General features: G+C 31.6%; 1 protein-coding gene across 7 annotated transcripts in view; it reads left to right on the top strand.

Moving 5' to 3' along the window:
• The window catches only part of LOC118203504 (dietary and metabolic glutamate transporter-like), a 205500-nt gene that overhangs the window by 85815 nt on the left and 92112 nt on the right, over positions 1 to 27573 (top strand). The window lies entirely within an intron of this gene.

Below are 27573 nucleotides of genomic sequence, written 5' to 3'. Positions count from 1 at the left end.
GGTATTTATTCAAATAAAACATAGCTTTCTTGTTTCAAGTTGTTATTTACTAATTAGAATTTAAAAAATATTCCTTCTTCATACAAACTGATAAATTGTCCTTTTATTGCTTGTACATTTTTCTGAGAATAGTTTAAATTTGTAATAGTAATTTATGTTATCTTTGTCATTCTAAATTAAAATTCACTAAAAATAAAACATTAGTTTACTTTTGTTAGAAATATATCATAAATATTAGTTACAATTCTCTTGATTGTAATAAATTCTACATGAGACCTAGAAGTTCCTTCTGAAAACTAGAAAGCAAAATAATTTGTAAATCACTTTATTAGTAACCGGCATGTCAATGAATGTTAAATTAGTGATTTTATTAAATTATACAAGTTCTACTTTTATTTTACATATCTATCTTAGAATCTTTGAAATGTATATGATTTATTAATTTCTTTGAAGCAAAAACTATTCTCAATTTATGGGTGATGAATGCAGGATTTTATTAAAAAACTTTGTATGGTTTGCATTTGGTACTCACATGTTATAAAAAAAAGGATGGATTTTTCTGAAAATAACTATAAATGTCCCTTTTTCTTGTGTCGGTTACGGTAGAAGTTTTTTCTTTGTATTTCTATAGCAAAAATTTAGAATCGTATGTGAAAGAAAAAAAAATCTTAACCCATTTGGCATATCTTGGTCTTTCATTAGCCATTTTAAGTGTCCCTTCTATGGTGCAAATGAATTTAAAAATTTACAGGACCAGAAAATAATTTTGCTTACTATATAGAAGTCTACCATTAATAAATGAAATTCTAAATCTCAAAAGACAATTTATGTAAAACTACTTAATAAGTAGAATGTTAAAACAGTGCTTGAAAACGACAAACAATTAAAATCATGAAGAAATATTAGGAAAAACGACTGAAATTTGAATAATGTATGATTAAATATGAATAATCTAATAAAATGAGAAATATTTTAAATTCATTCTGTACAGATTTTAATGTGTATTGTTAACAAAAATAAAGGAAATTTTTTTTTTTTTTTTTTGCTATAGAATGATTTTATTACTGGATATATCAATAGATATCTGCGAGAGAAACACCACAGTTGATATCTGCTCTAATTTATGAAAATATTTCCTACGAGTTAATTGCTTGATAAGTTTATCACCGGAAGCTCAGTTTGTTAGGAATATTTTAATTCAAATAACAAACAATCAATCAATGATATAATTATTTCGAATATTTTATATAAAATGCTTGAAAGATCTGATCAATATTGTAATTTTTATTCAGGCTTATTTAATTATTTTTAATTATTTAATTATTTATTAAAATGCGCAATTTTATATAAATATTCCGTGCATAAGCTGATAAGTTCGAGAAATTTAGACAGCTTAGAAAGCAGAAATTCGAGGCTTAAAATTCGAAAAATTTGAAAATTTAACTGAGCAAATTTTAGTAAGAACAATGTATTGTTAAATCGGAATAATATTTAATAACCGATGTCGAAACAGCACCATCGCAATAATCACAAAATGGGTAGCTTCCTGCAGATACTGGAACGTCACTAAGATATTAGAATACGACGCCGTTATAACTTAACATCGTATGCTTTAGCAACGAAAATGTAGTTTGTAAAAACGTAAAAATGATATCTTAATGAGAAAAGATGTGGGAGGTTAAGATGTCAAATCGTCGTCTTTACAACAGTCGCAATATAGTTGAATTACGAGGGACGTCTTAAGGACCAAGCGTCTTAAGGACCATATGACATAACGTCTTAGCAACATCATGGAAAAATGAGAATGCTTCATCATTACGACGTCATTGTGCTACATGAGTACTTAAAATTCGGTAACGGTTTTAGCCTCATTAGGGTAGAACGGTTTAATGTAATAGTACTCTACAGTGACTCGTGATTATTTCGTATTCAGTTCTTAATATTAGGTTAAGAAAATAAGTCTAAGAAGGATATTCTGCATGAAGATAGTGCGCAATGCAGGAAATTCTGAATATATGATTTAAAGTTTTCATCTTGGAAAAGGTAACATTAATTAAATTACAATCCTCGAAAATGCGTAGAAAATTCCTATCATATGCATTTACACCTGTAGTATGAAAATCTTTTACATTATTTGTGAGAAATGTTTTACTGATAAATGTTATTCTTCATTAAACCAGTATTGAAAAATTAGGTAATATGATAAGGATTTTGTGAAGAAATGTTTTGGTATACGGAATGTATGAAAGTTAAAATATTCGAAAATATAACGTACATCGGGATACAATATTTATTAACTATTTCTTTGATTCGCTCTGTAAATATATGTAAATCGGTAATATTCATGTTCTGCAAAGGTATAGCAAATATATTAATGAAAACTGACAGTCATGAGTAAAAATTGTGCCTTGGCTTAGAAAAAATATTCTGAATCTATATGTTCAAGCATATTTATCACAGAATATTGCTATTAACATAATAATCTAATTGTAAAGTCTTTGACATAGCAGTATACCTTCCTTAAACAGAGTAACAAGATCAAGTTTATTTCCTAAGGAATTTTGAAAAACTTGTGAATTAAGCACTAAATGTCGAAAATCCCGAAGGATGTTTACAAATGAGTAACGAATGATAGCTCTTACTTATCGCAAATCTGTTAGTTTTTAACGTATATTTAGACAGAAGTGTTCAGTATGTTAATTCTATTCTGAAACGATTAATAATGAAATACTGCAATAAGAGATATTAAATGTTAGTAGTAAGAAAAATTTATGAATGAGTGCATGATAGAGGCCATATAGTGATATATCGTTCTAAAATAAGGAATTAAAGTTGAGACTTCATTCTAAAAATTCAGACTATATCAAACTGGTATAAAGGTGATCGAGATTCGAAGCTAAACATTGGAGTTTAGAAACATGTATTCAAATATAAATGATATTGAAAAGTACAAGGACTCATTACGCTTGAAATTATAAAGTTTGAAAGTGTGAAGTAAACTACTAAAATAATAATGGTAAGACTATAAGGAATGAAAAATTACAGAAAAAGTAAATTGAAATGGAACTATAAAATATAAACTAAGTAAAGATTATTGAATGTCTAATTTACGAATAATCATTAAGAGTCATAAAATAAAATGTTTAATTTAAAAATTTCACTGTCTTTCAGAAATTTAAATATGTGAAAAATCATTAGTACTAAATGAAATAGCAAAATAAGTAATATAGGCTCAAAAAACATAAAAATTCATATAAAATTAAGACTATGTTGGAAATGATTAAAAGGGTATGAATAAAAAATCTGTGTAACATGAGGCCTAAAGTGTAGCGAAGACAATTAGAAGAACAGGCGAAATTCAAGTTCAGGGAAGTTGAAATGAAGCTACCTAACTAGATATTGTAAGGTTAATATTACTATATATTCTTACTGGAATATACATTTCTTTTAAAGAAAAAGCATTTCGATAGTTTTCTATAGTTTATTCATGACTATTTTTCATTTGTTATGTTCTTAGTGTAACTGCGTCCTTCGAAAATTAAATTATTCACATAATTATTCCCTCTCGATTTTCGGACGACAAAATTATTAAAAATTGGAAAAATACTTGAGTAAATATGATAAGGGATATATTTCCTTACCATTACAGGTAATTTTAACAAGCAGTTTAATAGGACGGGGTTTTACATGAAAAAAAATCTTTCTCAATAATCTTCTTTAAGTGGCATATTTTTTTAACTGAATACAACATATTTATGCAACGTTATTATTACATTATGATTCCTTGCTTGTTAATTCCTTTGCTATCTCTTCCGATCTGCTCAAGAAATCTTGCTTCTATATCCTTTTGATGTATCTGCATGAAAGCCCGTTTACACTAGCCGAACACTGAGTCCAAGAAACTCGCACGAGCTTAGATTTTTCTTCTTTGCGAAATGAACACAGCTTGCGCTGGAAGGGGCAAAGTTGTTTTGCTCGAATTGGCAGTAGAGGGCGTGTAACGACAAATTCGTTTTTTATGAATTATTGGTGGATTATTGTTATCGGTTGGCTTTTCTAATGTTTTTAAAAGGTCGAGTACGCATGAGCACTAGGTCGACGCCCGTACGTTTCAGTGTTAAAATGTGCGTTGCAAAAATGCGTTGCTGTGAATGCACTTTTCTGACGCTATTATGATAGGATGAACGTAGCATTCGACACTGGAGCTTCCAGCTATGCATTGATATAAATCTGAAAAGCCGATCGAAGGACCACTGACTCACTCCAGTGGTTCAGTGATGCGGATATCATCTCAGATGTCACAAGAACAGAAGAGGCAGGGTGTGATAATGAAAATACAAGCGAAAGATACAGTGGATGGCCAAAAATATGGAAACACCTTGTGAAATGCATGTCTGAAAAGAAAGATTGATTTTAATGAAATATGTAGGTGGCGCTGGCGTTTTTGACTACTGACGCCACCTATACAACTTCGTAAATGTGCTAAACAGTTCAGTTTTTGTTGGAGTACTGTTATGTGAGGTTGTCATTGCATTATGTCAGAGTTAACAGACTTCGAACGTGGGCAAATTGTTGGAGCACGTATGGTAGGTGCTTCCGTAAGCAAGGTAGCCGAGGTGTTTAGTGTTTCAAGAAGTACTGTATCGAAGATTTATTCCGCATATTTGAAAAGCGGAAAAACATCATCTGCTAAATCACAGCGCGGACGAAAGTGTGTCCTGAGTGATCGTGACAGACGATCATTAAGGGCAATTGTGACGAAAAATAAGAAGACCACAGCTGCAAAAGTTACTGCTGAAATGAATGTTGTGTTACCGAACCCTGTGAGTACCAAAACAATTAGAAGGGAGCTTCATAAACAGGGAATTGCTGGCCTTGCTGCAATTGAGAAGCCACTCATCAGTGATGCTAATGCCCGTAACAGGAAAAGGTGGTGTTTAAGTCATAAACCCTGGACTATAGAGCAGTGGAAGCGAGTAATATGGTCTGACGAGTCTTCTTTCACATTGTTTCCCACTTCTGGCCGAGTTTACGTCTGGAGAACTCCATCTCAAGCCTATAATACAGACTGCTTGTTGCCAAGAGTTAAACATGGCGGGGGTTCTGTTATGGTTTGGGCAGCCATATCGTGGTTCTCTGCTAGCCCCATGATAACTGTGTCAGGGCACATGACTGCCAAGACTTATGCGAACATTCTGGCCGATCAAGTTCATCCCATGGTACAAACTTTGTCCCCCGATGGTGATGGTGTCTTCCAAGACGACAAAGCCCCTGTTCACACAGCTCACATTGTCCAGGACTGGTTTTCTGAGCACGAGGATGAGTTGTCCCATCTCCCCTGGCCACCACAGTCACCAGACCTGAATATTATCGAACCTTTGTGGTCTACATTGGAACGGAAAGTGCGTTCTCGTTATCCACCGCCAACATCGTTATCTGAACTTGCCACCGTTTTGCAGGAAGAATGGTATAATATTCCCTTGGCAAACACACAGGAACTGTATTTATTCATTCCGAGAAGACTGCAAGCTGTTTTGGATGCCAACGGGTTTCCTACACCATATTAAGCAAAGAAACATGTTTTTTTAAAGGTGTTTCCATATTTTTGTCCAACCCCTGTATTAGGAATATTTTAAAGCTGCAAATAAATGACAGTTGAAACGGGCAGTTGACATGTCCGAAAAAGTTTTGAAATTACATCAGTCCCGTGACTGCAGTGACTTCCGTTGAAATTCCGTCCGTTCTATTGACATCGTCGAGCAAAGAGGTTTCGAATACAATCATAAAACACGGATAATTACCTGTCTTTTATGCATGTATTCCAAACCCTTTTGCTTCGGAATATAAAAATTGCTGTATACGAAACCCCTCTGCTTCGGAAAACTGAAAAACACGGATAACTAATTATCCGTATTTTTCAGTTTTCAGTGACCTGCTTCTCCGGCAATAACCCGGATAATAGAGAGTACACTGCATATAAATAAATTCATCCGGGAATTATAGTTCTTTAACAATTTTAGAGAGGAATGCATGTATCTTTTACTATTCGATTCTTAAAGGCTAAGCATCTTTTAAACTGTTACACAATATACGAAGCTGCTTACATTAACATGGGCCTATTCTACTGACTGCACTGCATCGCGTAAATTTAAGTTCAGATTATCTCAAGAGTAAATAACGGAGTCACAGCATAATTTGGGGTAAGTAGATACGGTAAGTATTTAAAATACGTTTCTTGAATATATGTTACGTTTTATTATTTTTAGCAGATTTTAAATAAATATCACTAAATGTTCTAAAATAACTCCTACACCTGTTAATCAACAGATACTCAATTCTCTTCACTATTTTTAAAAACCAGCCGCTTGCTCAGTCAGCCGTCTAGAACAGATATCTGAATGGCAATAAGCTAGCGCGGGGAGGATAAAAATATTTTATTTCAGGCAGTAGCAACACATTGCTTTGAAATAGTGAAGTTTTTTGATTAAAACTGAAAGCCAAATATCATTCGTTTTGCCAAATGGTAAAAATGTGGCGCGCTGGAAATACAAATGTTTTATTCTGTGTAGTGTTATCACAGCTCGTGTGTTTGTAAATCAGAAATTCATTAACTCCTACAAAATTAGAAATAAAAAATTATGGCTTCGAGGTGCACATGTTTGTGTGAAAGATTACGTGTGTTCAATATTTGGTCGCTCTAGGCACAGATTCTTTATTATTTAATAACTAAAAAAAGGAGGGATATCTCAAGCCTTGTTTTTGTAAAAAAGATTTTGTAACTTCTACTAGAAGCCAATTAGTACGAGATACTGGTCACAGTTATCAGGGAAAACGCTCAGGGCCAACTTATTAGTCAAAAAGTATTTTTAAGTCTTTTTTTGACCTTGATATTCCTATCTGTGACTTAGATATCGAAGGATCATCTTTATTCTCTTGCTTTTTTCGCAGATTATTTGCGGTATCACTGAGAAGAATCCAAATATAGTGAAACACTGCTTAGTAATAATGTTCTAAAACTAAGTTAATTTCACTTAAAAATGGTTTTTAATGCTGTTAAAGTATTTATTTTGAGAGATACGCTACAGAAATCAGGAATATGAATATATTATATTTATCAGATTCGTAAAAAAGACTATTTCTGTATAAAAATTGACTAAGCTGCAAAAAATAAACTTTTTGATGTTTCCTTTACTGCATTTATTATAATCGCGAAACGTTTTGGATACCATATTTCAATGGAACTACCCAATTTGAACATTCCCGAATCCATCTGGATACCTTTTTTGCTTGACGTAATTATGGTAATTATTGCTCGTCTGGCTGGGTACTATCACCCATCTTAATTTGTAAAAACAATTTAGAATCACCCTGTACTTCCATTTATTTCTTAGTAACTAGTTTTCTGTTTGTAATTAGTTCTTGAAAACTAGTTTTCATACAAATTGTTCTGTATTGAGCACTATACCTCAGCAAAAGCTGGTGAACATTGTTTTCTGGATTTTATATGTTATAAATCTTGGTTTATGTTTTATTTATTGTTGTTAAAATGCATTTAAAGATGCTGCAAGTGATATTTGCGTCGACAGATTTTTTTTCTTGTTAGCAATGATTTAAGATAAACAACAGTGCTTTTATTGGGTATTCGTTGGAGTCTTCTTTCCATGTAGAAGTAATGACTGACAGTTTTTCTCTTTCGCATTAATAATTTCGATAATTTTATACCTAGAAATTTTATTACCAAGCATTTTACAACGTTTTCGAATTATCGAATAATAATATTTTTCCTAGAAAAGCGAAAAGACGTATTTTTCAATTCAGAGCTTGTTTAAAGTGTTGGCAGAAATGTTTATTCCAAAACACTTTCTCTTCTTAGAAATTCTTTATTGAAATCTTTCTTAAATTTTGAATACCCTTTGTAGATGTTTTGTGTTTCACATCATCTGTTTCTCAGAAGTGGGGAAGATTAGTCTAAAATGAAGATTTCTGAAATAAACGACAAAAGGTTTTTTTTTAATGCATAAACATTTCATTCACAAAAGTAGTTTTCATCTGTCAATTGAGATAAAATCTTATCATCGATAAAACAAAGTACATTCCATCTCAACTTTGTTATATAATACTTGTTATTTCTCTAGAGAAAACATCATGAATTGCTATTTTTAACAACAGCTCCCCGAGTTACGTAAGAACACTTACGTAACTCGAGGAGTAGTTGGCTCTGAAATTCGATCGAGGTTGTTTCAGGGAATAATGGTTATCATTTTCAAAAACGAATATTCTCAGTTACTTGTTTAATAAATTAAAGCGAAATTGCAGTATTCTATAAAACCTTTTCTTCATTAAGACTTATATCTCAGCGAAGTTGAATGAACAATAGCAAGTCATTTAGCTACAGATATTTCCCGTTGTTGTCTCTTATTGCATGCAAGTTTAACCACAAATTGATGAAAATGTCTATTGTTAAATAAATAAAGAATCTACGTAGATATATGCATGTTCTACATATGTTGGAGATGTATACAAAGTATGTAGTTACTACAAATGTATGTACAGTATGTAGTTACTATAGATGTATGTATGCAATAAAGGGCGAATTCCGAATTTTGAACTGTTTTTTTTTTTTTTTAATTAATTCCATTTTTATGAACAATGAACTTTTGATCAACAAACACAGCAATTTAAAAGCCAGGAGTACCAATACTGTTCGAAACAAAAAACTTTTCAGACTGTTGCCATTCGACTAAATGTAAGATATTTTATCTTTCACTTTTAATCAACAAACTCGGTTATTTAAAAGTAATGTGTTGCCACTGCTAAAACTAAAAGGCTTATGTACCCTGCTCACCAACGTGTTGCTATTCAATAAAGCATAAGATAGTTAACTTTCAAATTTAATCTGTTTGTGACTGATTAAAAAAAAAACAAGATATCTAAGAGGAATAAACGCAGTTCTATAGCATACTATTTGCTACTTATAAATCTGATTGATTTTAAATAAAAATGCATATAAATAAATCATGAGATATCTTATATTAAATATTTTTATGAAATGGCACTAGTTGGAATCATTAAAATCTTCCTGTATACTTCCCTTTTTAACTTCCTTATACGAAGTAAAAAGGAAGTATTGTAATCGCGAAAAATTTCAGCAGCATATTTCAACGAAAATATCCATTTTGACCGCTTTCGAATGCAATTTAACGATGTTTTTGCGTGATATCCGTACATAAGAACAGAATAAAAGACTCGTTTCCTCCAAAAAAATTATAAAGCTGCTTTAAAATTAATTCTGAAGAGAATTTTTCGTGGCGTCTGTACAAATGTATGTACGTACGTACGTGCGTATGTACGTATCTCGCATAACTCAAAAACGAGTAGCCTCAGAACGTTCAAATTTTGTATATAGGACTGCTATAACATGTAGATGTGCACCTCGTATTTTGGTTGCAATCGTCGCACCAAACGTATATAAATATAATTATATATATATCCACTCAGTTACCCGGCTCAGTGATCTCAGTTTCTTTACTCATATATGTTTGTAAATTGTACATTTTTTGCTTTAAACATGATTGATTTATGTGATTTTTATCTTCCGGTTAAGGTTTTTTATGCCTTTAGTAAATCTGTATGCAATATTTTTAGAATAATCAACAATTTTAAAGTTTTTTAAGCCTTTTTTATGGCGGCCATTGATTGTTTACATTTGAAACAGCAGACTAGTGGATTTTTTGCCAATCTAGAGAAACTTAGCTTCGCAACAACAAAGATAACGCCTTCATTTATTATTGCCAATTAAATCATGCTTTATCCTTTCTGGAATTTTTTCGAGAAAATAAGTATTAAAGATATACTTCATAATTTTTAATATAGATATTCTGAATTTTTATGTATTTTTGCCTTCTTGCGAAGTGAGAACTGAATTAATTGAATGAGAAATACTCAATTGTCTGTGAAAAACTGTTTCTTTTTTGTTTTGTTTGCTTAATTTCTTTTATACATCATTCTAGCTTTATTATAGTATTTGAATAGAACATGTGGCAACGATTAGATAATTCTATTCTTTAAATGATATAAATTTTGTGCATTATGAGTTATAATATGAACGAAATATAATACTGTTAAGTGAATCTAGCGCCAGAGTGTCGCTGTGGTAAGCAAATACTAGAGTGAATTTTAAAGAATGCATTTATTCCATTGTGGTTTATGCGCTGTCGGCGAAGTAGATTTAATTCAATCCAATAAGTTTAAATGAAATGCAAGAAAAAATGTGTATAATTTAATATTCCGTACAAGGAAGTCATGTGGTGTACACATCAGATTTTTTAAATTTAATATTTTAGGCGGCTAGTCGTACGAAAAAGTAATTGGGCGGTATAATATTTAAGAAAGTAGAGACTTACCTTGTAAGGATTATGCTAATTTTATTAACAGTTAAATTTTAAGTTAAAGTTCCTTTCCTGTCAAATTCTTATCTTCAACTTACTACTTCCGGCCAGAACGTAGTTTTGGAATCTTGCTGAATATTTAATGAGGAGGAGCGGTATTTAAAGCACGAAGTTTTCTTACAGAGTCAGAGAGAATCAGATTTTCTGATTTATGCGCGTCTGCCTTTTTGGCCACTCTCTCTCTCAAAGCTGTTATTACGCTCGGCCGTACCCAGGCCCTTGCTAAGCTTCGTAGTCAAATAAGTTAAAGGGCCAACACGATTTGAATCTTGATAGCTTCGGCTATATTTCTTTAGTTAATCTTAGTTTTAGTTTAATTCTTAGTCTCTTAAGTTCAAGCCTAAGTGTCGGCTTTGTTTGTACACTCCCAGGCGGAGTTTTGTTAAATCTTATTGGAATAATAAAGGGTTAGTTACCCTTCTATCTTGTTGTTTCTTGTCACACGAACTTATGCGATTATTCGCTATCTAGTTCTTAAGACTCGTCACTTTCTACAGTAACTGAGATTTTCACAGTGAAAGTCTTACAACCTATTCAAATGAACACAACACATAAAAACAAGCTGCGATATTCAGATGGCTTTGAAGATCATTGTCAAGAGACTGATGTCCGCGGTGTATTTCTGTTTCACTTAAATCAAAAGATTTATCTAAATTTACTGCTCTATTCTATACGAATGATATCATGGACTGACGATCAGTAATCACATGTCACCGATAAGCAGCACATAATTCTCTGGTGATTAATGGTTTTGACGTTAACTTGTGTTTTCTGTTACTTTAATTTCAAGACTTAATCTTACATCACTGCCACTGACAGAGCTGACCTCCAGTGATCATCATTCTGCAGGTCACCGTTAACTACAGTATTAATGAACACTGGTGTGATTCATTTTAATTTGAAAATTTATCTTAATTTACTGCATGTACTGACATTGTAGGTGTATTGATTACTGGTGTGGGGCTATGAGCATCAATCTATACGTCGCCGATGACGAGCAGCCCTTCTTGAGTACCATGGTATTTCATTAATTTTAATTTCGAATTCTGTTTAGTTTGATGCATTGCATCCTACCGACGACCCATTGATTGACTTCAGGTGAACTTAACCTATAGATCTCCTGTCTGAATCCTACCTATTTTATTTTCTAAAATACCTGATTCCAAGTGTCTCTCAAGTTGCAATCACCGATGCAGCGCCTGCACAAGCACTGTTGTGTTACGATTTATGTTCAATAGCTATCTAAATTTAATATACTGCTCCATACTGGTGATTTATCTAGGGTCTGGTCCCAAACGAGATTAAATTTACAGATGATCACTGTCTAACAACTTCGAAATGTATTAGTGCGCTTAAATTGTAATTTAAATACTTCCCTAAACTTAATGCATTGCTCCAAATCAGTGACTTATGGGCTGAGACCAAGTGATATTCAATCCATGGTGTCACCTGCAGTCACCTCCGACCTCTAAGTCACTTGTGACTAACTCCGTTCTTTGAAACGAAAGTACCTTTAATTTTAAACTAGCCGCTTGTTCTGCCAGCCATCTAAACTAGTTATAATGAAAAGGAGAAAAAATGGAAAAAAACGATGCGATCTACCACTTTTACTTAATTATTTATTTCTTAAATGACGCCACTAAAACGCTAATTTTAAACACGAAATAAATACAAATAACTAAGAATACATAAATGAACATTATTCTATTAATTAATTTATTAGCCTATTAAATTTGTGATTGCATTAAATTTCAGTATTTTCGTAATTGAATAATAATAGTTCCACAGATAAAAAAAATTAAGTTTTAACATTCAAACCGATAAAATAGTGAGGAAAATGAAATGATTGAAACAACAGCGGGTTTTAATGTCGCTGTTTAAAAGTATATAGTTATGGTAATTAAAATTGGTAAATCGCATACTACATCATAACCAAAATATATGTAGAGAGAGATTTTAATGAGTCTTAGCTAATTTAATGTGAGAGGTTCAGGTAGTAACAAACAATAATACATGTGATGAACTACGTTTATTATTTTTAAATTCTTAGTTTGTTCATCAAGACAGATTAAATATGAAAGAAAAATTAAATAGTTACGCTTTGCTTAGGAATAAAAAGACATTAGATGTATGAAATACAAAAATATTTTATTTCGAATAATGGCAATCGCAGGGAGTTTATTCAGTAAATTTGAAAGCCATATATGTTACGGTTTGCCCTGCGACAGCACATTTCTTATATACTGCTGAGCTTTCTAATTAAATTCGAAATATAAGCATCTTATACTCTGAAGAATGGCAAGAGATCGCCGAGTTTGCTGACAACAAAAATTCGTTAAATTTGCATAAACTAAGAAATAAATAAAAAATTCGAAATTAAAAATTCGGACTTCGAGGTGCACATGTTCGGGGGGAGGACTAAGAATATTCAAAATCTGGTGGCTCTAGATACCGGGATCTTTCCACAATGCGAGGAGCATACATACCTACATACACAGATAAATATGTGCAGATTCCTTACTATTTGATAACAGACGTTAATTGCACTATGGCCGATTACTTTAAAATATGCATTTCAAGGTCATTGCGACCCTCTGTCATTTACGATCGTAACACGGACCTTATAAGAGATAGACTAACCCAGTGGGGCGGGGCGCGCGTCACCGACATGTCGGCAAGAAACAGTAGGGACGATCTGGTTTACTTTAACACTGAAACCTATGGCGTTTGTATCACATAACTCTTTTTAATTATTAAATGTGATACGTTGTATAGTGATGCGATTATAAAAGCCACGGTTTTTTCCAAATAGGATTTAATATATCTCATTAAAGCACTTTTTACTGCATTTCGCCCATTTTTTTCACGTGTAATTCTTGTACAAACATCTTTACTTTGGTAAAACGGTAAAAACTGTAAGCACAAAATTTGTGAACTTAATTTTGCGTAAAATTAAATAAGATTGATAGTACGCGATGCTTTAAAATAAATAAGGTAAGATTAAGCAAGATCTAATAATTTTTTTTTTAATTTAATGAACATTTTCAGGCAGTGATTTTCCAAACTATAATAATGTTACAAAACGATCATATTTATTTGATTATATGATCATTAAATTATTGACATTAAAGTGGATTAGTTATTTAAATAATTCATAAAATTCGGAGCATAAAATTTTCTGAGCGTAATGAAGGGAAAAAAAAAAGATAAAATAAAATCTACAAGCACTCAGATTTTATATTAGGCCCAAAAGGAACCTTTTTTCAAAGTTTTGTGTGTTACCTATATTTATTGAATATCATGTTCTTCGCCCGTAAACCACATACATTTGAAAACAGCATATCTTTAGAATTTCCGCACTGGAGATAAAACTGTTATTTTCCGTACAGTGCTGGCTCTGAACTCGTTGAGTTTGTTAATAAAATTTGTTAAAGTTTTAATAATATGAAATAGATTAAAACAAAATCGAAATTCGGTCGTCCAGATGCCCTTGTTCGGGTGGAGGATTACATTATTCAAAATTTGATGGCTCTACATACTGTCGTTTTTGTCACAGTGCGAGAAACATACATGTATTCATGCAGATTCTTCATTATTTAATTTCTTTACATATAATGCAGGTCGATAATATTTTGTAACAACAATTTGCATAGAGACACGGACATTTATAGTAAAACAGTGCAAAATGCCTCTTCGAAACTAACAGCCTTTCTAGGCTACCGTCCCTTTAGGCTAATAAATTAAATTAACAGTAAATAAAAAAAATCTTATGCAGAACTAAAAATAAATTTTTAAAAATAATCACTATAAAATACAAGCAAAATTAATTATTATGGTTAAATACAATTTTAATATTAGAATTAAATGTATAAACATTTTTAAGGAGTCAAAAATGTTTATCACTAGGACGTATTATGAAATATAATTGAAATAAAATTCCTTTATAGAAATTCTGCTATAATACTCATCTATAATTTTAAAAAAGCAGCACAATTTAGAATTTTAAACAAAACTTTCAAAAATTTGTTTTTAAATATTTTAGTATTTTTTACTTATTTACACCAATAAAAAGCATAAAAATTGCAAGAGAAAATTACTTGTTTGAAATTTTCTATTAGTTCATATTTAAAATTTAATTTTCTAAAAGAAGTAGTTACGAATTTCCTTACAGCATAGGAAAAGCTAAAAAAATATCCAGTCATGAAAGCATGCAATAGCTTTATAATTCTTTGGAACGTTAATTATGTTTGATAAATATGCTAAATTTTTAAAAATCCATCTCAATTTCAAAAATAAAACTATTTAGAAATTCTAATTTGTGAAATGAGGCGCTACAACCAGCTTTTTTCTTGACAATTATACACGCTGCAATAGGCAACCAATGTTAAATTTCTGCAAGTCGTCCCTACTCCTCCGGATGTGATCAAGGTGACAGCCGGCAACGCCTCAGACGAAGGAGAAAACTTATTTGGGTTAGTCTATTTCTTATTAGATCCATGGATCGTAATTTATGTCGTCATCGCCGCACAGAGAAAGTTTGTGAATTTCGGCAAATTAGAGTATTCAACCTTTTTTCCGCAGCAGTCATTTATATGGTTATGAGTCATGGTTTGGGAGGGGGAAGAAAGGACTTTAAAGTATCTGTCTTAAAATAGCCAATTATAAGTCCACACTACTAACCTACAGGTGATACTTAAGAGAGCTTGAGCCATAGTCGCCAGACGTCAACAGGCTTTACAAGCAACAGTATGCTTAGATTTAACTTTAATTTTAAAATCATTCTTAGATTTAATTTTAATTTTAAAATCTATCTAAATTTAACATACTTCCCTGCACTAGTATCATATGCATTGATTCCTGTGATTCGCAGTTTGACAAACAACCTTAATCAGCATAGATGTATTAGGATTTAACATAAATTTAAAATACTCTCTAAGTTCAGTGCACCTCCGCATTTGACCAGCAGCTTTGTCGGCTTTATTAAATTTAATTTTGTTTAAATAATGGATCTAAATCATATAATTTTAAATGCATGTAATTTATGTGATAAGCAATCGATACTCAATTTTTATTAATATATGTATCATTATTTCAACTATTAAAAAAAGTTTTTAATGCTGTGCATTCTGTATTTCGCTGTAGAATCGTTTGAGTTTAAAGTCTATTGAATGCTATATTGATCTTTTTCAAGTGATTTTATTTTTTTTCCTTTACTTTTTCTATTTTCTGTTAATAATAATGACAATTATAGAATGTAATAAAATTAGGATTATTTAGAAATACATTTTATTAAATGCTACTGTTTCGTGCGTACGAGTTCTTCAAGGGTTTGAATACACACAGAACCGATGATGGCTTGATAAAATTTATTTTTTCCAAAAGAAACACTGGAGCTTTTTCACTTAAATACTCGTACCGCTATTCTCAGTATGACAGAGCACGATCAGTAGTTACCACTTCTAACCACTAAGAACGTTAAACACAACGCAATACAAAGCACATCTAAAGAGCGAAGCTCGCACGGAGATCTCTTATTACTCACCCTTCAACTGTGAACTAAGAACCTTGAGATGCTCTTTTCAGTCTTATATAGTCTTTTCCCGGCTGCCGACAAATTTTCAGTACCTTCGATTTCTCAAATTGCCGAAGGGCATAACACAGTAACAGTTAAAAAGAGCCGGATATTGTTATAGTGGCATATAGGAATAAGATTAATTACAGTTATACAGGGATTGGACCAAAATGTCACTAAGTTTGATGACAAGAATTAGTCACCAGAACTACTGCCAGTTTGGCGTTATCACGCCAGTTTGGCGAGATTGTCATTTATCTCAGTGTTGAATGGTCCTGCCCCTGTAATCTTATTTTCGGTTCTCCAGGCATTTCATGTTAGAGAAACTTCATGCAAGAGATACTACAATTTTACATATAATTTCACTAAAATTATTTGCATATATACAATGTTCCTAACAGTATTATCGTTGTCAATTTTTTTTAAATTATGCTGAGCTATACTGGAAAATCATGGCACTTAACAATGAAAAACATTTTGAGACAGGAAATTAGTTTTATTAATAATGTTACCAGATTGTGACATGTACTAAAATTAAAAAATTTCATTCTTAATATTTCAGTACTTCAACTTTAATTAAATAAAGTCTACAATTTTCTAAGAATGGCCTATATTTACATATATTTTTAAAGAGAACCTATTTTTAATCATTCAGATTTTAGATCTGCTGTGAACTGTTGAATAACAACTTAGCATTACAGTGAATGCGATGAAACATTGTAGATTGTTAAATTTCTTCCCAGGCGTTGCAAGAAATTTGTTTTAAATTATTTAGTTTCTTGTAAGAAGGAAGTACTGTAATGGTGTAAACTTTCGAGTATCATATTTCAACGAAAATATCCATTTTGACCGCTATCAAAATGTAATTTAAAGATGTGTTTGCGTGTCATCTGTAGGTAAGGACAGAATAAAGGGCTCGTTTTTTGCAAAACGGTTTGCAAAAAGAATTTAAAATGGATTCAGTAGAGATTTTTCTGCACTCTAATGAATGTTTCTGTCTTTTCGAATAGTGTTCGAGTTGCATAAAGATGGAGGCACCTTTATGATCGGGTAACGTCACTACCGTCCTCACACAAATATTTTTTTAAAATTTTAAATAAGAAATTTAATTTTAATAATATTATTTTTACAGAGAAACATTCGATAGAAAATAAAAAAGTAAATATTAAACTAGTTACAAAAAATATGTGTTAAAATTATAAAGTGTGTTTAGACAACTTTAGAACGATTACGATAATTAATTAAGAAAAAGTAAATGTTTTAGAATAAAACTTTTGGGCAGCTTATTTTTTGAAATGAGAAATATCGTCTGCTACTTTTAAATTGATTCTTCTTACAAAATGTCATATACTATATGAACAAGCTGTGGATTGAAGGACATGTTTCGGCGCTTTCCGAAGAGAAATATTCCTATTCCTTAATTTAAAAATGATCAGAAATGCATTATATTAAAACTTCTATGCGAAAAATAAGCAGCATTATTTATGGGAAAGGAAAACACTTCAATCACTAATTCTGCATGGAAAGAAGATCCCAAATGAATACCCGAAAAAGGTATGCATTATTCGTAATTTTTCTAAAGTTAAATTATTTGGTCAGAAGAGAAAATCCGGCGACTGAGAAATCGATTGTAAAATCTTCTAAACAAATCTCTAATAACAATAAATAAAATAAACCAATTTGGTACATTTTCAGCTTAAAAGAGCTGAAAAAGCATAATGTTCACCAGCTTTTGTCGAGGTATGTGGCTCAACGCAGAACAATTACAAATTGCTCTGAGTCTCTGTAGGAAAACTAGTTAGCAAAAGATAAATGAAAGTACTTTGTGACCCTACATGAAGCATCAGTTAAACTAAATGATTGCAACAGAAGAAGGTTGGTTTATTAGCGAAAATGAAGAGAATAGAGTGTATAAACGCTGTTCCGTCAATACCAGGAAAGTTTAAGTAAGAGGTTTATGATTGTCGCAGGATTCTATTGTGATGAGAAATTAAAAATAAGCGAAAAAGAATGTTAACATTAGCAATTAAAACGTATCAAGAGAAAGTTTTCTGTCCAACATTTACAGAAGAAATTCAATTTCTTCACCCTAATGACTTTCAAAGAGTGAAACATCAATAAGGCATAGCAACAAGTCATACTTCGAAAAGTACCACTGCAGTGCTTGAAAAATTAAGTCTGGTACAGGTACTGCATTTGTACATTTTCAATGCATTCCTGCGAAGTCTCCTGACGTTTTACCAGTGGACTATTGTGTCCTTGGTCTCTTGAAAAGAGCTCTTTCTAAGTGCAAACCGAGCACGATGGATAGACTCTGGAAAATAGTGGAAGAAGAATGTAAATCACTATCCCTGGAAATTTTACGAAAAGACCTTTTATCATGGAAATAACGATGCTGACTTATAGTCTAGAGCTGTCAGACTGAACATTTAAAAAATACTTTTTATTTTAAATATTAATTAAACGGCGCCGAAAACGTTCTAAAAGTATGTAAATACCCATCTGTAAAGCGTAAAAAATCAAAATTCAAGTTCATTATCAATGCGCATAAAAAGATCGTTTAATGCTTTATGAATTAGTATATCTATGTAATTTTAAAAAGTAAGATTACTAAACTGAGTAGCAAGTAAAATTACTTTTATAATTTGTTTAGTTTTTAACATCACTCATGATTTTGCTATTTTTTTTCGGCTTGTTAAGACGAAAGGAGAAAGTGTGTGTATGAGGTATAAAAAGTTTTCTGCAAGTGGGGTTATTTTAAAAATAGAAACTGGCACATTCTACTCGACGTTCTTACTGTGAAAACTGACAACTTCTCAGACATCGTGAGCAAGCAGACATTGTAGACGAATGTTTGGTGCCCTCATTAAGAGTTAGTTATGCTGATGTATAGGTGGCCAAGTTCAGTTATTTTTGATACGTGACAATATTTGGTGAGAGTGTGCAAAAAAAAAAAAAAAAAAAAAAAAAAAAAAAAAACACTTTGTTTTTGATAATAAAATTAAGTAACAAATAGTTTCTTAATGTGTACAGCTACATGTCAGTCTGTTAAGCCTTTGCGACTGAAAAATTTATTGGCATTTAGGATGTAAGATATGGAAACGTAAGTCTTCAAGAAGGAAATATTCTTTGGTAATTATAATGAAATACTGCAATATATATTATAGTTTCAATGTGTGGTTTAAGAACCTTTCTCAAATATTATGAAAAAGTGTGTGATTCACACTATGTGATAAATAGTTTAAAACAGACTTAAAACTGAATTTAAGTAATGATAGACAAATACAGAAGATATTAGATTTTGAACTAGAATATTCTACCTTCTAAATTAATGTAAATTTTACTTAACCGTATAAGAATAAAACAATTGTGCAGTTCATATGTAAATTATTAACGCTTGTTTTCACAAATAAAGATGTAACATAATTCTCTTACAAAACAGAGATGTAAAAATGAAAAAAAAAAAAAAAAAAAAAAAAAAAAAAAACGTTACCTAATGTAAAATGTAAAAATGAAAAAACGATTTTAAAATAAATGCAATTAAAAACTGGTCTAAAACCATTATTTGCAAAATCGAAAGTCAAAAGCAATTACAAATGAAGAGCAAAACAAATATAGATTAAACCAAATTGTCATTTAAACAACACTCAAAAATTGGGTGGTCAACTATTATGCTAAACTAAACTTTTAATACCAAGAAAACGAAAAACTTTTCATAGAGATTTCTATAAATAATAAAATCTGAGCCTTAAACAGCAAAAGCTAAAAACCTATTTGAAACAAAAATTGAAAAAAAAAAAAAAAAAAAAAAAAAAAAAAACCGCAAACTTTTAAAATTCTTAAGCGGATTTAACGTAAATCAACTGAAATCTTTAAATGACCAAACTGCGTTCCTTGCATAAGAAAAGCAAAAGAAAGTAGAATTCAAAACTGTTCTGGAGAAGCAAAAATTTGTAGTTCTTGGAAAAAATATGCTATAATTTTGAATTTTAATATCTTAATTGAAAATTTACTTTAACTATTTTCAGTGTTTGATCTCAAATGAAACAGAAGAACGAAACAGGTTTCCCCTGATGAGTTCTGAATTGGAGTATTAATAAAGGCAGATTAATTTTTATATTTTGTATAGTTTCCCTTTCGCATTTTTATTTTTCGAATTTGTTCTACCAGGAATTCTTATTTTAATTTTGATTTGTTTAGATATTGTGTTAAACATCTTATACACCGTTACAGTTATTAATATTGTTGAAGAATTGCCTTGCTTTGATTTCAATTTTATATTAACTTTAGATGCTTTAAGTTTATATACATATATATATATATGATAATATAGGACTGACGTAGATAGATGTTGAAGCATGCATAGTAAATCCGTAGTAAAGAATTAACTTGAAAGTGTATATGCTATAAGATGCAGTCTTAGCAGATTTAAGTCATATTTCTTTTATTTTTAGTTAAACATTTTGCGGTTACAAGCAAATTAGCACACTGATTGTGCCTATTTCAGAACATTCCCATTTTTGACGATGTTGCAACAGGAAGACCAGCATGCAGCAGTCTAGCTGGGTCGAGATGGAGAAAGCCAGAGCATATTTATTCAGTATGGAAGATTAGCTTAAAGATTTCAATTCTGGAAATTTTAAGTTTCGAATTAGCTACATCATCTCCACTGCATAAAAGTCATATGATATGGAATAATATATAAATGACGCAGTCCAGAAAAAGTTATTATGAGCATTTTCTATTTTTAGAATAGACAGGGGAAAGATCGAAATAAAAATGAGGAATTAAAAGGCTATTGCCAATTTAAGTTATAGTTTTGATCTACATATTTGTCTATTTTACACTTTGTCCAAACAATGATACATTTTTGAAGTGGCAATTTTCAGTTTATACTTACTTCTGGTTATATATACTTCTGGTTAATATACTTACTTCTGGTTTGCAACATTAGATATTTGAGGAGAAAAGAGGAATAATTGTAGGATTTTTCTCATATTTAAAAATTAAGAAATTATACAAATTTTTAATGATAAAATGTTCTGTGAGGAATTAGACTTTAATCTGATTTATATAATTATTAAACGAAAAATGCAGGGGAAAAATATGCGAATTTGGATTTCAAATTTAAGAAACATGTAATCTCAAATTAACTATGGTTTTCAGAGAAAAGCTGTGTGAATTTCTTAGATATACTATGTATCTTTTATGAACTTGTTCTTCTTCAAGAAGTAAAGAATATTTTGCATCAATTTAAAAAGCGAAATAAATTTGCATACTTTTTACGTAATGAAAATATGACAATTTTCAGATGTTGTAATTTAAAAAGCAATTGCATAATGGAACCTATCCTTCACAGTTTATGAAACAAATTGTTATATATTCCGATTTATGTAGTTGTGCATTTATTGGTCAAAGATTAAAAGAGTTTTACATTTTTTAAATTGATAAATCATTTACGTCATCGAATTTTGTTTTAGAGATTAAAACTTTTCAAGGTCACAGACGTATGATAGATGTCTCTGAACTATCATACGTATGCAAAAGAGCATACTCCTCCCTCTCAACTGTTTTTGATAGTAAATAGATAAAACGTAAAATAAATTCAAGATGATGAGTTTTATAAGTGTTTACTTGACACTGCAGTAAAGTGTAATACGACACATACGCTACTAGAGAAGATTTATTTTATTACATTGGATCCGTTTGTTATGAAAACTGCGTCATTAAAAAATTGGAGGAATGCAGGTTTTAGTTCCTTAAATACTAATCTTAGACATTGACTTTTATAAATTCTGAAAATAAGGTGGGGAATCTTACGAGAAAAATTTCAGTATTCAAGGATGACCAGGAGGTAAAACAATTTTGAAGATGAGCAATGAAAACTCTTTTTTCGATGTTCCTGGTAGAAAAAAGATTCCAATTAGTGAAATATTTATCAGGATTTAATCAATTAAATGCCTAATGTTATGTATACTTTATCAGAAAAGTCAGTGAAACGAATTCTTTGACTTAAATCACTTTTCAACGCATTTGTTAAATGAAAATAAAGTTCATCTAATTTTGGTTTTGCACAGCAAATCCGTTTCTGAAAAGTTCTTGTAAAAAAGACATAGTATTTGTGGAAAAAAAGATAATTGATTCCAGATGTAAAAAATCTGATGCGTACACCACATGACTTCCTTGTACGGGATATTAAATTATACACATGTCTTCTTGCATTTCGTTTAAACTTATTGGATTGAATTAAATCTACTTCGCCGACAGCGCATAAACCACAATAGAAGAAATGCATTCTTTCTTTAAAATTCACCCTATTTGTTTACCATAGCGACACTCTGGCGCTAGGTTCACTTAACAGTATTATATTTCGTTCATATTATAAATATGTCTATGTCTATGTCCTATTACTTAGTAAGAAGCAATCGACCATTAACGGCATTTACCAATATATAATACTTGACTTTTAAATACTTGAAGAATCGAGTAAGTTGTGTCAAATAATATGGAAGTACTTGTACACATGCTATGCTAGAACTCAGAGATTACTAGCGACGGAGGTTCCTGTGCCGCCGTCCGTAGAATAAGTAAACTTTGAACAAATGAAGTGCTCGTGTGACGTCATCTATTAGTAGGGATCAAAAGCATTTTAATTGACTGGAGCTCTGGTTGCGCCATCTCTTGCAGGATGTATTGTAAGGCATTTTTAAAATTTCATAAAAATTGTTCTTCTGGTAAGCAATAATTGGTAAGTAACATGATGAAAAACACAATTGCAGTACATTGAAACGTTTCACAAGAGTAAAACCTTTTTACACACAAAGTCTACTTGCTTTGGCAGGAACAAAGTCCATAGCGCTTTGTAATTTGATAAGTAAATCTATAAGTAGAGAAAATGAAGTAAAATCTTGGTTAAATAAGAAGAAAACGAAAATATATACATTACCACCGACTATTATGGTTATATTATAACTCAGAATGCAGAAAATTTATATCATTTAAAGAATTATCTAATCGTGGCCACATGTTCTATTCAAATACTATAATAAAGCTAAAACGATGTATGAAATAAATTAAGCAAACAAAACAGAAAAGAAACAGTTTTTCACAGACGATTGAGTATTTCTCATTCAATTAATTCAGTTCTCACTTCGCGACAAGGCAAAAATAGATAAAAACTCAAAATATCTTTATTAAAAATTACTAATTATTAAAAATTAAATTATTAAAAATTAAGAAAATCTTTGTAGTGCCTGGCCCTCCGAAACTGTAACCCTGATAATAAGTAGCGCCCTCTAGGCGGAAAAACGGTAAGTTGGGGACTGGCTTTCGGTGGGAGAGGCCGAATGCTCAGTATGCTCAGTGTGGTAATTTTATAAATTTAACAATCCTATTATCTTATATATTTCTATTTGTACAAAGTGTATATAGTTTACGTTGATGGTGTGAATAAATAAAAAGATAAACCTGAGTCTATTAATTACGGCACCGGACAGGGCTGGATCTTACACTGTCGCAGTACGACACGATTAGAATCGAAACTAACGCTTCAACGGAGAAAAGGTAAGTGATTTATGCTTACCTATTATTTTAAAGTGACTCTAAATTTTAGTTACGTAAACTGTATAATGAGAAAAATGATAAGTTACTATAATAGTTTGAACTAATTAGCGCTGTATTACGAAGTTATAAGAAAGTCGCAAAATGTTTTCGGTTAAAGGTCTCAAGAAACAAGATTTATTTTTATTGCCAAAAGAACTAGGTCAAGATGCTGATGAAAGTCTTAAACTCACAGAACTGAAAGATAAAATTACTAACAGTAATGATTACAAAACTGATCCCGAATTCGTTAAATCTATGCTAATATCCATAATTGATGATAGGAAATCAGCTGAAAAATTAGAAAAGTTTAAATTAGAAAAAGAACACGAATTAGAAATCGCGAAACTTAGCGTTTCATCTAATTTTAATTTTTCGGATAACACATTGTTAGAAAATTTAATTAAAAGCATAAAAACTTTAACGATATCCGTTCTGACTCGTTCGCAATCATGGACACTTTATTTCTCTTCCCTAGAAAGAGCATTTAAGATTAAAAATGTACCAGAAGAATACAAAGCCGAAATTTTGATAAATCTTTTAGGTGAAAATGCAACAAACGCTTTGATTTATGTTAGTGAAGATGATGTCAAAAATTACGAAGCAGTTAAGAATAAAATCTTAAAAGAATATCAGCCAACTGCTCAAGCATGTTTGGATATGTTTCGAAAGGCTAAACGTCAGTTAGGGGAAACACATGCACAATTTGCAGCCCGGATAATGACACAGTGGAAATACTATTGCACCTTAAGGAATGCGAATGATTTCAATACAGTGCATGAATTAATTGTAGCCCATAAATTAATGCAAACTTTTGATCACGAGACAGCCATGCATATAAATGTAAAACAAGGCGATACTTGGTTAAAACCCGCGGAAATCGGAAAATGTGACACGTTCTTCGCTTGTAAGAGAAAATCTTTAAATGATATCGGTAGTTATTCTGAGAAAACACCGAATATTGAAACCAAAAGTACCCGCTATGCACCCCCTCCTATGGGAAGACTGGATGGTTTGCCCAAAATTACTAAATTTAAAAAGGATTGTTATATTTGTGGATCTTTCCAACATATAGCTAAAGACTGTCAGAAAAAATTTAAATGCGAAAATCAAAATAAAACTACTTCCGAAAGTAATAAATCACAGAAAAGTGATGCGGTTGTGGCCCAGATTAATACAGAATACCTCGAGAAGAAACAAGTCAAAATTCAGCCTTTGCAATATGTGAAAATATTAGTTGAAAATAAAGAAATTGATGCTATTATCGATTCAGGTACACAAATTCCGGTATTAAACAGTAATATTGTATCGTCAACCGATCAAGATAATGGAAAAATTAAGTTAACATCTGCATGTGGCGAAGAAATAGAAGCGAAATTAATAAAATTATTTATGTCACTGAAAGATGAGGATTCTGGTTTATTAAGCTACCCGGTAGACATTTTGGCGGCGGTAACAGATCGCTTGAACGTAGATTGTTTGTTACCCATACAGACCTTTGAACTCTTGCGCGACGGATGCGGTTTGAAGGGAGAAACAAATTTAACGGGAGAAATGATTTTGGAAAGCGAAACGAATAAATGTTTAGACTAAGTGGAGTCAAATACGCCTGAAATAAACATTCCTCAGCCATATGAAAAAACTAAAATAAAAAATAGAGCTAATTCATATGACAACACGCATTCAGTAACGACTCCAATACAGATATTAGAAAATAATCAACGTAATGATATATTAAAATTTCGAGAGGAGCAGACGTCTTGCCCGACTTTAGAAGACGTCAGAATTAATTTAAAACAGGGGAAAGGAAATTTTATGGAACTTGATAATATAATTTTTCACAAGGATAAAGTAAGGGGCGATTCGGTTCAGCAGTTAGTTCTTCCAAAGAGTCGAAGAAAAGATGTTTAAAATTAGCACATGTATCTGTTTTCGGGGCTCACATGGGAATAAAGAAAACAAAAGAGAGAATCAGATATAATTTCTACTGGCCCAATATGAATAATGATATTACCGAATATTGTTTATCTTGCTAACCATGTCAGTTAAGAAGTACCGAAAAAATAACTGATAGAATTCCTATTACCCCAGTTCTAAGACCTTATTTACCATTCGAAGTTGTTAATATCGATATTATAGGTCCTATAGATCCTCCTTCGACTAGAAAACATAAATATGTTTTATGTTTAATGGATCAACATTCACGTTGGCCAGAAGCCATTTCATTACGTTCTTTAACGGCAAAAGCTACTTGTGATGCTCTGTTGGAAATATTTACAAGAACTGGTATTCCGAAAATTATAGCAAGTGACCAAGGAACTAACTTTATTTCTCAACTGACACAAGAATTTATGAAGCGTCTTGGATGTCATCCTAGATTTTCAGTTCCAGGATACCCAGCTAGTAATGGACTTGTTGAGAGGTACAACCGAGTTTTGAAAAACGCTCTACATCACATCATCCGTATGGATCCATCTAATTGGGATAAGTATCTACCATATTTGTTCTTTGCTTATCGCGAGGTTCCTAATTCTACTACAGGGGTTTCTCCGTTCAAGTTAATGTATGGTCGAGAGAGACGTGGCCCACTGAGTGTTTTGAAATCTAGTTGGAGTGGTGAAATACCGATACCCTTAAATATGAAGCAATTATTTGTTGATTATTTACAAGAAATGAAAATAAACTTAGAACGAGCAGCTGATCAAGCATCCTTGATAGCATCTGAGAAAAAGGCAGCTTATTCGAATTACTTTAATCGTCGAGCTATACCTAAAGAATTCAAAAAAGGAGATAACGTTTATTTGCCTATTCCTGTTTCGTCCAATAAACTTTATGCAGGATGGACAGGTCCAGGGCAGATTATAAACTACTGTCCACCTCATTCATATAAAGTTAAACTCTCAGATGGGAAAGTAAGACATGTTCACGTGAAGAAAATCAGAAAGTATATCTCTAGAGTAAATGCTGTGGGAGTTATTTTCGAAAATGAAGAAGAATTTGGAGAGATTCATCCAACTCCGCAAACTTCGTCTCAAGATATGGAAGTTGTTCTCCAAAAATTGCAACTTGAACATTTAACGTGTGACCAACAGCAGCAAATTAAGCAACTCATAAGAAAGCACGAATCGTTATTTACAGGTAAAGTGAAAATTGCAAAGGTGGGTTTCCACAAAATAAAATTAAAACCCAATCAAGAAAGGAAAAAGCCACATATCTACCGGATTCCTGAAACTTTTAAAATCCAAAGTTGATGAACAAATTGAAGAGCTGTTAGAACTTGATTTAATAGAAGAAAGTAGTGCAGAAATTGCATATCCTATAGTTTGTGTGAACAAGAAAGACGGGGAATTCGACTGTGTGTTGATTATCGTGCATTGAATTCTGTGACAATTACTGATGATTTTCCTATGCAAATTTCTTCAGAACTTATACATTCAATAAAACAAGCTAATATAATATCAACACTGGATTTACTAAGAGGTTATTCTATGGATCCTCAAAGTCGTGATTACACTTCGTTTAAAACCCATCGACAACAATACAGATTTAAAGTTATGAGTTTTGGTCTCAAAAACGCTGCAGCAACCTTTCAAAGGGAAATCGATAAAGCATTCCATGAATACAACTTTGCCAGAGCATATATTGATGACATCGCAATATTTTCAAAGGACTGGAAATCTCATATGGTTCATTTGGATATGATACTTATTAAGTTGGAAGAGCTTCGCTTTACAGTCAATATCAGCAAATGTGATTTTGCCAAACCGCAAATCAAATATTTGGGTCATGTAATCGGATCTGGAAAACATCAAGCCGATCCTGAGAAGATAGAAGCAATTTCCAGATTATCAAAACCGAAGACCAAGAAGCAACTCAGAAGTTTATTAGGTCTATGTAACTATTATAGGGACTATATTCCAAAATATTCTGAATTAGTATATCCACTTACTGAAC

This window comes from Stegodyphus dumicola, chromosome 4 (genome assembly GCF_044657685.1).
Source record: "Stegodyphus dumicola isolate Sdum_Otavi_A_Nest chromosome 4, ASM4465768v1".
Taxonomy (NCBI): domain Eukaryota; kingdom Metazoa; phylum Arthropoda; class Arachnida; order Araneae; family Eresidae; genus Stegodyphus; species Stegodyphus dumicola.
Note: the sequence above shows the minus strand (reverse complement) of the source record. Positions and strands in the feature narration are given on the sequence as shown.